Genomic DNA, 12,766 nt, shown 5'->3' on the forward strand with positions numbered 1-12,766 from the left:
TGAGTTGGTGACGCCGGGAGGTGGGCCTTTTGTCCAGCGACGTGCAGATGCAGAGGAATGGACCCCGTGGCACAGAGTCAGGGTTGGTGTCTCATTTATCTAGAGAGATTTACTGCAATGCAAGATGGTACCAATTGACCCCTTCTCCACATTTCAATGCCTTACTCTAGACCTTTGCGCTCAACACAACTCCCCCTTTACAATAAATAAAATCTACCACCCACCAGGTAATAATAGGGCCTTTAACGAGGAATGCACTGACCTCATAACCGGCGAAACCACCTGAAGCGACTGGTTGATCTTTTTGGGAAACTTCAGCCATCACTAGGGCATCACCACAGTGAACCACTTTGCCTCTACTCTCCTCAACAATGATTTGAGCCGACATAACCTCAAGCCCACACATACTCTAGGCTCCATCCTAGACCTAATATTCTCCAAAAACAACATGCTCTCAGTGAATAATCCAATCCTGGTAGACTTGTCCAATCACTCCCTCATTCCCTTCTGCTTATGACTCTCTCACACCGTGGTAATGGGTCAACTGAAATGAGCAACCACCTGGTTTTGAGACACCAGAAACATAGACATTGCTACTCTTAGCAACACTGTTTAAAAGATATGTCCCTGGCTATCTCCCCTGAGCACCAATTCAGATGGGGACGTCTCATTGGAAAGGGAAGCTTCTCCCCTTTCCAATGGTACCTTTCCGAAGTGGATCCCTGCTTGGGGATCGCCGTAGGAGGGCCGCGATCCCCAAGCAGGAATCCACCTACTAGACACCAGGAAGGGGGAGAGCAGCCCCTTGGGCAAGGGCTTATGCTGCCCCCCAAAAAGTTAAACGTATACAGTCTTTCTGCCCCCCTCCCAGGGGAACTAGATGGGGGCCATTACCCCATCTGCCCCTCCCCCCCCAAGGGGGCAGAAAACCCTCTAGGCACCAGGGATTCATTTTTGTGGGTTTGTGGGGTGGGGACTGCCCAGTATGGGCATGGCCATGCCACCGCCCCAACCCCACCAAAATGGAAAAAGTATTTTGCTTCACCAGGGAGCATATTGGGACAACTACCTCCACCTGCCCCCCGTGAGGGCAGAAAGCACACTAGTCACTAGAGATTACTTTATTTTAACTATAGCGGTGGGAGCGTCCCAGAATGGACATGGCCATGTCCCCACTTACCCCAAAAAAGTAAACCAGTCTTCTGCCCCCCATGGGGCAGATGGGGGCAATTATCCCCACATGCCCCCGTTGGGGAGGAGAAAGCCCACTAGATACCAGGGATTACTTTTTAGGGTCGAGTCTGCGTTGCATGCGCTCGCGCATGCGTAACGCAGGGAGACTCTTTTGTATTTAGAAAAGGGCTCCGAGCCCTGTCAATTTCACGTCAGTGCTTTTTATTGGTTCGTGGGCTTCCCTAATAAAATCTTCTTGCTTTTATTAGTCGAAGACACCCATATGTCATGCCTTTTCCGGTGGCAAGACCTCCTCGAGCGCAGCGACCAAGTACAGAAAACATGCAAGGCTCGCTGTTTTCCATTGGGCTCGTGGACTTTTTTTTTCTCTAATTTAGAGCGCGATCTCGCTTGGCAGAAGTCGAGCGCTTTACATACTTGAATTCACTTTTTCGGGTTGTGTACATAAATACACTTTTGCCCGATAGGTGAAAAGTCGGGTTAAGAGTTTACAACGCGATCAGCTCTAACATGAGCAAACGCGAGACCCGTCGCATTGTAAATGCTTGTTTTTAATTGTATGGGTGAAACCAGGACCCCCAACCCTGAAATAAAGCAAAACAGCCTTTCTGCCTTCCCCCCTCCCGGGGGTGAAAGCCTACTAGATACCAGGGATTACTTTTTTTACATTGTAAGGGTGGGGGCTTCCCAGCATGTCATAGCTTTGCCCCCACCTCCATAAAAATAGGGACACAGTCTTTCTGTCCCCCTGAAGGCAGATGGGCCAATTAACTCTACCCCCCTGGGGGCAGAAAGCCAACTAGACACCAGGGATTTTTTTAATTGTAGAGGTGGGGGCTGCCCAGCATGGGCATGGTCATTCTCCCACCCCTCATAAAAATGAGGAAACAGTTTTTCTGCCCCCTTGAGGGCAGATGGTATAATTACCCCCAATCTGTCCCATGGAGGGGTCAAAAATCACACTGTATGGCAGCAGTATATATTTTAATAAAATAATGGGGTGGATCTTTCCCAGCATAACATCAGGCCCCACCCTCACCCCTAAAATCTCAACAATCTTTCTGCTCCCTTGTGGACCAAAGCATCTAATTTGAATGGCAAGCAAAAATACATTTTTTTGGGTGTCATATTTACAAATGCCAAGGAGAGTTTGGCTAATTCCCAGTATCATCCCACTTGCAATGGGGAACAGCGGCACTTTCTGGGCTTGGGTTGACTGCCACTTTGAAAATCCTACCAGACCCAGACAGTTCTGAAAACTAGACTGGGCGGTGTGCTTTGCATGCATCCCACACCATTTTCTTATTCACAATGCTCAGCAAACTGACTAAAACACAGATTTTCCTCACATTTCTGTGATGGAACCTTCCAGAATATGCAGAAATCCACAAAATTTCTATCACCCAGCATTTCCCCACGTCTGCCAATAAAAGTGCTGTGACACTTGTGTGGTTGGACCTAATGGCAGTGATAGGAGCGGATCCAACCGAGGTCAATAGGAGTCCCCATGTGCTGGAAGAGACACTAGGGGTCTTTGGCCCCCACCAACTCTATTGCAAGAAAAGGACTACATCCCTCAGACATGCCCGTGACAGGAGGCATGGGTGCTGTGACGACTCAGAGTGAGCAAGGCTAACTCTCCACACGTTAAAGAGCTGCCTGCAATCCCACTGCACAGGCCGTGCTGGAAATGACACTATGGGTCTTTGGCCTCCACAACTCTATTGCAGGCAAAGGACTACACCCCCCCAGCCCTGCATGCGCCAGGAGGCATGGGTGCTGTGACGACTCGGAGAGGCCGGGGCTAACTACAGATGTCCTTAATGTGCTGCCTACAATCCCACTGCGCGGGACGCACTGGAAGTGACACTAGGGGTCTTTGGCTCACACTCACCCTACTGCAGGCAAATGACTAAATCCCCCAGTCCTGCACATGCCAAGAGTTGCGGGTGCTGTGATGACTCAGAGTTTGCGGGACAAACACCTAACATGCTTAAAGCGCTTCCTGTGATCATGCTGCGTGGGAAGTGCTGGAAGTGACACTTTGGCCTTCACCAACCCTATTGAAGGCAAGTGACTATATCCCCAAGCCCTTCACCTGCCAGGTGGCGCGGATGCTGTGACGACTCAGAGTGGGCAGGGCTAGCTCCCAACATACTTAACGCACTGCCTGCAATCCCGCTGCACAGGACGCTCGCGTCAAGTGCCCAGGCGAAGACCGGGCCCAGGGCCGGCCCGTCCTGCGCCTGTCAGCAACAGGTAGAGGCAGGGCCACTTCTTGGCCCTTTTTGTTTGTTGATCCATTGGCAGTTACCTCCTCCCCGTTCCTGCAGGTGGCACAACCTGACACGGTCTCCTTCTGGGTTTCTGTTGTATAGTAGGTTTCTGTCTCTGGTGCCATAGACCCGGGGCGCCTGAGGTCTGGTTCTTACGCATTACTTGGGGGCTGTGTCTTGTCTGTGATTTAGAGCTAATGGTCAGTGCCTAGTTTATCTTATGTAAGAGGGGCTGTTATTTCATGAGTTATATCTCCCTTGGCAGTATTATCTTTTTACAACGTTTCGTGTCTGGAACAGTTTTCAATAAAAATATACAGGTTTGCTAGGTTTTTCCGAGGTGCCCGCTGAGCTAGGACACAAAAAACACAGCTACCCACTTTACAAAAAACAGGCCCGTTTTGCGTAGAAAAATGTGATGTGTCTGTGTTGAGGTACCAGTTTTATCGAGAGTCTGAGGGGAACACGGAATAATAGAACATGTGTTATTAACAAGTATATTTCTCTGCATTTGCACCTTCCACATCTAAGACAATGTGTATGAAAGAAGTCATTTTAAGAAATACCCTCTAATTCACATACTAGTATGGGTAACTAAATATTCAGAGATGTGCAGATAACCTATTGTTATAAACTCCATAACTTGTGCCTATTTCGGAAATACATAGGTTTCCTGGATACCCATTTTTCACTATTTATATTTTACCATATGAGTTGTTCTATAGCCAGTACACAATGAAAAACCATTGCAAGAAGCACTTCAGTTATTGCCTCAGGGTACCTCAAGTTCTTGGAAAACCCACAAAGGCTACATATACCCATAACCAGAAGGGTCAAGAAGATGTAATGGTACATAGGTTTTGTAAATCGGCCATCATGTTGAGAAGTTATAAATGAAAACGTTGTCACAAATGCCAGCTTTTTCCTACTAATTTTATATATTTTTTTCATTTCAAACCTTGAAGGATCTACGCAAATGACCCCTTGCTGAATTCAGAATTTTACCTAGTTTTCAGAAATGTATAGCTGTCTGGGATCCACCATGGGTTTCACACCTGTTTTCACCACAAGCTGGAAAGATGTCAAATGCACAAAGCAATATCGCAGTAAAATTCCAAAACTGTCAATTCTCAGTGTTCCTGAAAGCTGAGAAGATGTTGGTTTTAGCACAACAAACTTATAGTTGATGCCATTTGCAGGAAAAAACAGGCACTTCCTTCTGTAGCACGTTTTTCCAATTTTTCACCAAAAAACTAAATTTTGCTATATTTTACCTAATTTCTCAGTCCCCTCTGGCATAATTCGCAAACCCTGAGTACCTTTAGAATACCCAGGATGGTGGAAAAAAGAACACAATTTGGCGTGGATATCTTATGTGGACAAAACGTTAGGGAGGCCTAAGCACAAACTACCCAAAGTAGCCAAAAAACAGGCTTAGCACTGGGTGGAAAGGCCTAGCAGCAAAGGGGTTACAGATCTTTTATCTCAAGGTTGATCTAACCATTCTCCACAGACATCAATAAAATGTCAGCATACCTACACACGTATCTCAGTCATACCTCACGCATACACTAGTTGTGACCAACCTATCTAAACAGGTTAAAATATCAGGTAAGGAACCGCAAGAAAAAAATCCTAAGTACATAATGAACTAAAATTATTGTTGAAAAAGAGACATTCAGACAGAATAATGATATTTCTGTTATTGCACATACAGATATGCACTATTCTTTCATATGTGATCAATGTATTGTTTTATAACTTTCAAAGAGTTAAAAACCTTCTATATACTTAAGAATAATAGACTAATTAAATGGAAGACTTCTTCTGATATCCCTTGTATTTTCTCTGGGTTTGTAAGATCTTTGGTCCCCAATTTATTTGCACGGATGTGCGTTTTGGTGTAAGACCCAAATATGATCAACCACCAGCAGGTGGGGTGCAGGTAAGGCTGAGGTATTTACTTCTGTGGTTCTTCCTTCTTTGCTTTCTGTAAGTAGGGGTCAGCCGGATAGCATGCACAGTGATTTCCTGTGAGTTTGTACATATCACTGGTTCTGTTTCTCCATTCCTGGTGCATTGATTGGAGGTATGCTCCCCTCCACAGTGTACACATCTTGGTTCCTGATGACAGAATGCAGAAGTGTGCTCCAAGCGTTGGCAGTTTTAGTACATGACTGTGCGCCGTCTCCTCTTGGGTGCTTCTGTGGAGACGGTGCAGCTGCAGAGTCTTGTGACTATTGAAAGATCAGCAGGTTTTCCATCTTGGCTCGCAGAAAGAGTTGCAGAGTCAACAAACAGGGGAAACTTCTTGTCCCTGTCTAAAGGGGAGGCAATCTGGTTATGTTCTTTACAGGAAGGCCAATTTCTGATAAGCCGCAAGTGATGTGCCCAAGGGATGCATTTAGAGGTAGTATCTGTATTACAAAGTGATAGGCTTTTACTGAGGTCAAGGAGAAAGTATGATATTCCAGTTTTTGCTCCGTAAATTCTATACTTTCAGACTTCCAAACTGGATTCCGCCCAGGAAGAGGCACTGAATCGGCACTCATAGCAATCTGGGATGATCTTAAAAACACAGTCGACCTCAATGGAGTTGCTGCACTACTTCTCTTGGACCTCCCAGCTGCCTTTGATACGGTTGACCATGACACCCTAATTCAAAGACTCCACGAAGCTGGCATACAAGAGACTGCTCTTGATTGGATTACTTCCTATCTTCAAAAAAGATCTACTATCATCTACTCGCCCCCCTTTTCGTCCAAACCCTACCTCACAAAAGCAGGGGTCCCCCAAGAATCAATCATCTCACCTTTACTTTTCCACATCTACATGATATCATTACCAGAACTGATCAATTATTTTTATCTCACATGCTACAACTATGCAGATGACACACAAACACTACTTAAATTAGAATGCCCAAAAACATTGAAAACTCAGAAACCTTCAGTTGCCTCAGAGCCGTTGATCAGTGGATGACCTGGAGACATCTCAAACTAAATACCTCTAAAACAGAAATACTCATATGTGGTGACTGGAAAAGTTATGACCCACTGTGCGTCTGGCCTGACGATCTCAGACCACCTCCTCAATTATCAAAGGAAGTTAAGAGAGACCACAATCATGAACCAATGGAAATAGGAAACGTCAGGCGGCCCTTAACAAAAGAGGAGAAAGACCTACGTAGAAAGAACGGACAATGTCTATATTGTGGTCGAAAGGTTCATTTCATTAAAGAATGTCCAGCAAAACCAAAAGTCAAACAAATCCCTACCAAGAAGGTTGTAGCAAATGAACAGACCACTCAGGAAAACTAGAACACCCAAGATGTAAGGAAGGGTTGCTCTTGGGTGTAACCGTGGACCCTTCACAAGATGCTAAAAAGGTTTTACTCGAGTCCAGGCATTTAAAATTAGATCTAGAAGTACGAGTAAAACAGAAGACTTATCTAAAGAAAGCCTTAGTAGATTCTGGAGCTACTGGTAACTTCATCGATGCACAATTGATTCAAAAATGGGGATCCCATGTAAAAAGAAGAAAACACCAGAAATAATACAAGCTGTAGATGGAAAACTCCTAGCTGGAGGTCCGGTAACTCTACAGACCTTCCCCTTGTCTATGATCTGTAAAGGGGGAAAACAAGACACCAAACATGTAGAGAAAGTCACCTGTGATGTAATCCATGCTCCTCAGTATGGAATTATTCTAGGAATGCCATGGTTAAGTTATTCATTCAAGTGTAAAGAAAAATGTCTCCAAACATCAAGTGTCACAGATTCCCACAAATCCCACATAGCCACAGCTGCTGAAAAAGATGTAACGCTGCCTTTGCAGTATTCATCTTTCCTTGATGTTTTTGATGAAAACAAAGCAGGAACCTCACCTCCACACAGACCTTATGGATGTCAAATTGATCTGACTCCCAGTACTATACTCCCTAGTTGTCGTGTGTATGCCCTGTCTGAACACGAAAATCAATATCTGAGGAACTATTTAGACCAATTTCTAGCTAATGGATCTATCCGTCCTTCCAAGTCTCCTACAGCATCTCCTCTTTTTTTGTTACCAAGGCTAATGGGGATATTAGGCCTTGTATAGATTATAGAGGGTCAAACAAAATCACAATAAAGAATAAATAGCCATTACCCTTGATCCCTGTCCTGTTGGATCAAGTAAAAAGAAGCCAAAATTTACACCAAGTTAGACCTAAGAGGAGCTTACCACCTAGTCAGGATGAGATGAGAGAAGGCGACGAGTGGAAAACCGCCTTTAAAACTAGATGTGGTCTATTTGAATACACAGTCATGCCCTTTGGACTTTGTAATGCTCTGGCGGCATTCCAGTTCTTTCTGAATGATGTCCTTAGAGAATATCTAGATCTATTTGCAATAGTTTATATAGATGATATTTTAATCTATTCTGATAACGAAGTCGAACATGTACAACATGTCAAATAAATTCTCACGGCCCTTCGGAAACATCATTTATATTGCAAATTGAGCAAATCTGAATTTCATGTTACCACCGTTGTTTTTTTAGGGGTCATCTTTACCCCTCAAGGCATGGTCATAGCAGGAAGAAAAGTGCAAGCAGTATCCAATTGGCCAATTCCAAAAACCGTTCGAGATGTTCAGTGTTTCCTTGGTTTTTCAAATTTCTATCATAGGTTCATAGACCACTTCTTACAGACAGTGGCGCCAATCACCAAGTTACTACAAAAGAAAGAACCATTTATATGGTCTCCAGGAGCGGACAAGGCTTTTTCAATCTCAAAGGAAGCCTTCTCCACTGCCCCAGTCTTGACTCACCCAGATACTGAAAGTCTATTCATAGTAGAAGCAGATGCTTCAGATGTGGCAATTGGTGCAGTGTTATCATAACGCAACAAAGATACCGGTCAGTTACACCCTGTAGCTTACATGTCCCGAAAACTAAACGAAGCAGAACAAAATGATGTCATTGCTGAGAAAGAACTCCTAGCAATCCGTGATTCATTTAAAGAGTGGAGACACTATTTGCTAGGTGCCAGATACACTATTACAGTATACACAGACCATCGTAATCTCCAGTTCATGAGCTCAGCTAGACTTTTGACTCCTCGACAATTACGATGGATGCTGTTTTTGCCGAGTTTGATTTTGTGGTAACCTTTCACCCCGGCAAAGATAATCGCAAAGCGAAAGCCTTGTCCAGACAAGACTCTACCAGGTTACCTACAATCCAGCCCCCATGAGCTATCATTGCTCCAGACAAAATTCTTTGTATCCTCAGGACTGAAGATTTTTTTGAAAGTATTCATAATTCTTTCACCATCAAAAAATGGCAGAAATGGGCTCATGCAAACCCCAAAAGATTAATTAAACAAGGCCTACCTTATCATGATGCATGTTTATTTGTTCCTACTACCAAGTTGCGCAAATTAGTGTTTCATTGGTTACACGTTATACCTACGGCAGGTCATCCAGGTATTCCTAAAACACTTAAACTAATCCAAAGATATTTTTGGTGGCCTTCTTTGACGAAAGACGTCAAGCAAATGGTAACTAACTGTGAAGTTTGTGCCCGCACCAAGACAAGTCATTAAACACCAAAAGGAATGTTTCATCCTCTCCCAACTCCGCTCCGACCCTGGGTACACATATCAATAGACTTTATTACAGGACTGCCAGTCATTCAACATCACTCCGTAATTCTTGTAGTGGTAGATAGCCTCACAAAATATGCACATTTCATTGCTTGCAGGAAATTGCCTACCTCAAGTGAATTGGCAACAATACTTTTAAATCAAGTGGTCCGTTATCATAGATTACCAAAATTAATTATTTCCGATCGAGGATCACAATTTGCCTCTAACTTCTGGAAAACATGGTGCAAAACACTACAAGTTACATCTACATTATCTACCAGTCACCATCCTCAAACAGATGGCCAATCGGAGAGACTCAATCAAGCATTGAAACAATATGTGCGTGCTTACGCTGAAAAAGCACTTCATTCCTGGGTATCAATGCTTTGGTTAGCTGAACTTGCCTACAATAACTCATATCATTCTTCTCCTGAAGCGATGCCCTTTTTTGGCCTATTTGGTTATCACCCAGATACTTTGCCAATCACAATCCCACAAGAAAGTTCACTTACACCAGCGGTGTCAGAAACAATAAGAAAACTCCATCAAACCCAGAAACAAATCTAGCAACATCTGAACAAAGCAAAAGAAAAGTATAAAAAACATTATGACAAAAAACATTGTGAAGGACCACAATATAAACCAGGAGACAGAGTGTGGCTTTCCACATGACACATTGACTTCAAGAAAAGACATATGTTTAATCCCGGATATATAGGTCTTTACACAGTTCTTCAACAGATCAATCCAGTGTCTTACAAAATACAGTTACCAAAATCACTACGTATTCATCCCGTGTTCCATACTTCTCTACTAAAAAGAACATTCCAGAAAACTTGCTCTCAACCAAATCCAGTATTGGTACAAGAAAAACTGGAATACGAAGTAAAACAGGTTTTGGATTAAAAATTTAGAGGTCGTACTCTCTGGTATCTAATATCCTGGAAAGGGTACGGTCCCGAGAACGACTCATGGGTCTCAGCATCTGACATTCATGCTCCACGACTAGTGCAGCGTTTTCACCGCCTAAACCCAGACAAACCAGGCCCTAGAGCGCGTTCGGGAGGGGGGGAGTACTGTCAACACAAGGACAATGCGCGCTCTATGGGCAACATAATGCAAAGAAACAAAACTTGTGCAATGTAATAATTCATGCATTGTGTGCTAATATTGCATATTAACTTTTTGCATTGCAGGTATTTATATTGACATGTCTTTAATACTGTTTGCAATATATTGTTCATTTTCAAGCCTTTCCTGCAGCCTGACTAGGTGTGGCTGGGTGTGGCAGTGGGCAGGGCTTGGGTCCATTTAAGGAACCCAGCCCAGATCCACATGCTCACTATTCAGAGGTCCCAGTGCAGAGGAGCAGCAGTTTCCTGGGCTCCTGTTCCAGAGGCCTACTTGGACATTTCCAGGTCCTGTCCTCATTACCTTGGTGATCCTCAAGCAGGGCGGTAAGGCAGAGGTCGGGTTAGGCCCCCGACTCTGTATCTTGAGATTTTTTTAGTTTTGGTCTTTGGATTAAATCGCGTGTGCGATTGTTTCCTGGCATTTGAATCTTGATGGCTGAATCGGCAGCAGTGTACACGATTCATTCTTGGCCTTTAACCCTTGCATTTCAGATCGGCAGAGTGCGCAATCATTTGCTGACATTTGAATGTTGATGGTTGAATCGGCAGCAATGTGCGCAATTCATTCTTGGCATTTAACCCTTGCATTTCAGATCGGCAGAGTGCGCGATCATTACCTGGTATTTGAATCTTGATGGTTGAATCAGCAGCATTGTGCAAGATTCATTCTTGGCCTTTAACTCTTGCATTTCAGATCGGCAAAGTGTGCAATCATTTCCTGGGATTTGAATCTTGATGGTTGAATCGGTAGCAGTGTGCGCGATTCATTCTTGGCATTTGACCCTTGCAGTTTAGATCGACAGAGTGCGCAATCATTTCTTGACATTTGAATCTTGATGGTTGAATCAGCAGCATTGTGCGCAATTCATTCTTGGCAATTAACCCTTGCATTTCAGATTGGCAGAGTGCGCGATCATTTCCTGGCATTGGAATCTTGATGTACAGTTTAGCAATAAGATGCATATTAATTTCTGGGCAATTGAATCCTGAAACTCAAATCAAAACAGACTGTGACTTTACAGTATTATTCATGAATCTTTTGCTGTTCATGTTTTTGGAATTAATGTGTTAATTGACTTTTGTCATGCCATCGTTACTATTCCAAGAACTATCTTGAGAGAGTTCCATGGTCAGTGCATAAGGTGTTATTCTGGAAATGCTTAAATGAAAGTTTGCGTAATCCTTTTTTTTACTTCCAGGTATCCAGAACTAAAAAGTAATGTTATTGAAAAGCTTTTGATCTCTCATGTTATCAAAGTATAGATATTTATTAACGAAGTTCATGAAGATTAATGTGAATAACTTTGCTATTGTGTTCCTAACTCTTGCTTCCACAGGTCTCCTTCCCCGCTTCCCAACCTAAAACTCATCCCCGCTTGGCCATTCTTTAACTCTGTGCTATAACAGCTAGTAGAGTTTGGAGCTGCCAAGAGGTGGACATATTGGGAACAGGCGCAAACCCCGAGGATCCGGTCTCGCTGACACTTTCCTTCATAACCACCAAATTCAAACAGCTATGGACTACATATGCCTATGTTAATAAATATTTTTTCCGATTATGTGTATATTTCTAGTTATGTATAGTTCTTTAGAAAATATGTATCGCTACTATGTCATAACAATAAAATACACACACACTTTTTAAAGCTGTTTAACTAAGTATATTTACCCATGGTTCTAAATATGTATTGTATGTACATATATGTGTGCATATGTGCGTGTGTATTCATTTGTGTATGTATGTGTGTGTGGGTGTGTGTGTGTGTATATATATATATATACATGTACGTATGTGTGTATCTTTTTTTGTGCTTGGCATGTTCGTGGGTCATTGCATGGCTCCTGGGTGAGTTGTTATACTAGATATCTATGAATCCCGGCTCTCATCTTATATCACAATTATCTACCCATCATCATATGTCATGTCTCTATCAATCTATCCACCATTCCCACTCTGACTCACCCCAAATCTATTCTACTACTTTCATCTCCTAAATAACTCTGCCTAAGCTCTTCCCTCCGCTTCCACATCTAACTCACCAAACCCTTACTACCATGACCTCCCAAACAACCCTACTAAATTTGCCCTCATTTATCTCACCCTGCTACTATGATCTCCCTAATCCCTTCCACTGACTCTTCCCTCCTCCATTCCCCTTTACTCATCCCAAGCCTAAATCCTATTTCCATATACTCCCAATTAACACTTCTGGATTCTTTCCTCCTCCACCCCTCTGTAGTGTGGTCAGTTTTACGTATATTTTGTGCATTGGCTTCAGGCTTTAGGCCTCTGTGCACTTTGCCCTAAATATATTTTATTCATTTGCTAACAGCTTAGAGCCTCTGTGCACTTTACTCTAAATGCTTTCTATTAGGCTTCGTACTGTTATTTTACAGAATAGCCAGTTCTACGGTGTTGTTTTTTATTCATATCACACTGTTTTGCCTACTTCAGCACTGGAGTTCTTCATAACATATTCACTCTGTGCTTTAGTCAAGGATACAGTCTGGTACATTGCCGATAGACGTGGTAG

Source organism: Pleurodeles waltl, chromosome 6 (assembly GCF_031143425.1).
Source record: "Pleurodeles waltl isolate 20211129_DDA chromosome 6, aPleWal1.hap1.20221129, whole genome shotgun sequence".
Taxonomy (NCBI): domain Eukaryota; kingdom Metazoa; phylum Chordata; class Amphibia; order Caudata; family Salamandridae; genus Pleurodeles; species Pleurodeles waltl.